The sequence below is a fragment of the Scylla paramamosain genome, chromosome 12 (assembly GCF_035594125.1).
Source record: "Scylla paramamosain isolate STU-SP2022 chromosome 12, ASM3559412v1, whole genome shotgun sequence".
NCBI classification, from domain to species: Eukaryota; Metazoa; Arthropoda; class Malacostraca; order Decapoda; family Portunidae; genus Scylla; species Scylla paramamosain.
In genome coordinates, this window is record NC_087162.1 from 15,277,948 (window position 1) to 15,280,447 (window position 2,500).

The window sequence follows — 2,500 nt, forward strand, 5'->3', positions numbered from 1 at the left end:
TTGTGAAGTGATAGATGTTTATGAATCTTCCTGTTGAGGATAGATTAAAAAACTTTAGATAGGCAGGAAATTAAAGCAATAGGACGGTAGTTTGAGGAATTAGAACGGTCACCCTTTTTAGGAACAGGCTGAATGTAGGCAAATTTCCGCCAAGAAGGAAAGGTAGATGTTGACGGACAGAGTTGAAAGAGTTTGACTAGGCAAGGTGCAAGCACGGAGGTGCAGTTTCGGAGAACAATAGGAGGGATCACATCAGGTCCATAAGCTTCCGAGGGTTTAGGCCAGCGAAGGCATGGAAAACATCATTACGAAGAATTTTAATAGGTAGCATGAAGTCGTCAGAGGGTGGAGGAGAGCCCTGTGTTAGTTACTTGTTCGGTGTTTATAATTATTGTTAATGATTCATATATGCCTCAGTACGTATGTACATGTTTTCTTGTCTTATGTATTCAGTGAAGCTTTTTGTACACGTTAGTGTACAAAAAGAGGGAGGTTTCAAGACACTTATCCATCAGTTTTTTACTACTGCTTTGACCCTTTTATGGGACTGACATTTCAGTGGTCATTTTTTTTTATTGGGTTTTTGTTGCCCTTGGCCAGTGTCCCTCCTACATAAGGAAAAAAAAAAAGTATTCACATTTCCCTCAAATTTGCAGTGTTTGTGAAGTGCAGTGTTGTGTTAGGTAGGTCACGGTGAGGCTGTGTACGTGCCAGTGTGCTGCCCAGGGAACTGCTTCCTTGTCCGTCTGATTTAGTGTACGGTGAAGGAATGCAATTATGTAATGTGTATAGGTATAGCGTTACTTTAAGTAAGGTTGTACCGATTTATGATTAAGCATGTCTAGTTACTTTTCGGAATAAATTTGCAGTTTCAGCCAATACACCCGTCCTGTTTATCTCTTTCACTATTCACTATAGCCAACAACATAGAAGCCTGGTGGCAATGCGGGGTTTTTTGGGTGGGGAAAGCCGAAATGAAGCATTTTTTACATTCCTGAAAAAAGTCTAAGGATCAGAAACAGCATAATTCGAAAACTGGAAATTTTCTAGGCTATCGTAACCTAACGTAACCAAGCTAACCTAACTGGATGGGGAGCTTCGCCACATCCCCGACTTAAAGTCACTAACCTAACCTAATATTACCTAACCTAAGCTATCTTAACCTAACATTACCTAAGCTATCTTAACCTAACATTACCTAACCTAACTTAACATTACCTAACCAAACTTCCTAACGCCCCCATAAGGTAAAGTAACGTAAAGTAACGTTTTGTAGTGTCCTACATTCTGTCAGTCACCACTACATACCAATAGTGATTACTTAACGAAATATGCCTTAAGAAGTTGAGGGAATTGACGGTAAACTGCCAGTTCGTATATTCACAGCCATCATCTCTCCCGTAGCCATGGTCTAACTGACGCAGCACAGACAGTATACCGGGTTCTCCTTCCTTTTCTAAACATACGTGCCTATATATTGATTGGCCGAAAAATTGCCGTGTGACCTGATTCGCAGCAGGTAACCCCACGTCATCATAGATCTTAAACACGTGACTCAACGTCACGTCGCCATCGAGCATGCGCACCATTGATAACAAACATACGAATACACTCAGTATCCTACGAGAGACAACTGGAGGTGGATTTAAGCTAGAATTGACTTAAAACCTTCGAAATTCTCATCAGAAGTTATTAATTTTCAACAGGGTAAAATGGGGCTAGAAATGTCCCAAACATCGAGATGTAGACCCTGCCAAGGGGCTTTATTTACGTACGGTGTATTGGTTGAAACAGCAATAATACCCTTTTCAAAGGTCATAATATTATGTATTGTGGTTACTTAGCTTGTTCGTTGATTACAGACCCGTTGGTGTTGAATGACTACTTGCCTGATGCAACAATGAGAGTTTGTCAGGGGGACTGGCAGTGTTGGAAGTGTATACCTACTTATGTATAATGATTGTCTTGTATTGTGGGTTACTTTCATTTCGCATATTTCATATTTGTGTATTGTAGTAATGATTTATATTTTGGGTGTGACTGTGTACGTGACTATTGGGATGGATGTTCAATGGATAACGTTTTCAACAGGTGGAATCCATATGAATAAACGGTGTTGCAACATACTGACTCAATGAACCGGATTCACGAAACAATGAAAGTGTTAAAAATCCTTTCATACAACTGAAAAGAACAGAAAAAGTATTGTCTGTATTTTTATCCCCTTTAAAAAGAAGAAGAAAAAAAAACTCATTTCCAAGAGATCTTAGTAAGATCTTTATACTCCTATTAATATTTTTCCCTCTTTCTTTTCCATATCTATTCATGTCTGTCATTCACCGCTCTGCCCTGTCTATTGAATCTTTTGAATCTGCTGAATCTATCTATTGAATAAGTGTCGGAAAAATGATAGCAAATATATTGGAATAACAAGGGTGATGTACGCAATTTTTTTAGGATTAGTAATCGGAATAAGAATCGGAACAGAACAAAAAAAAAA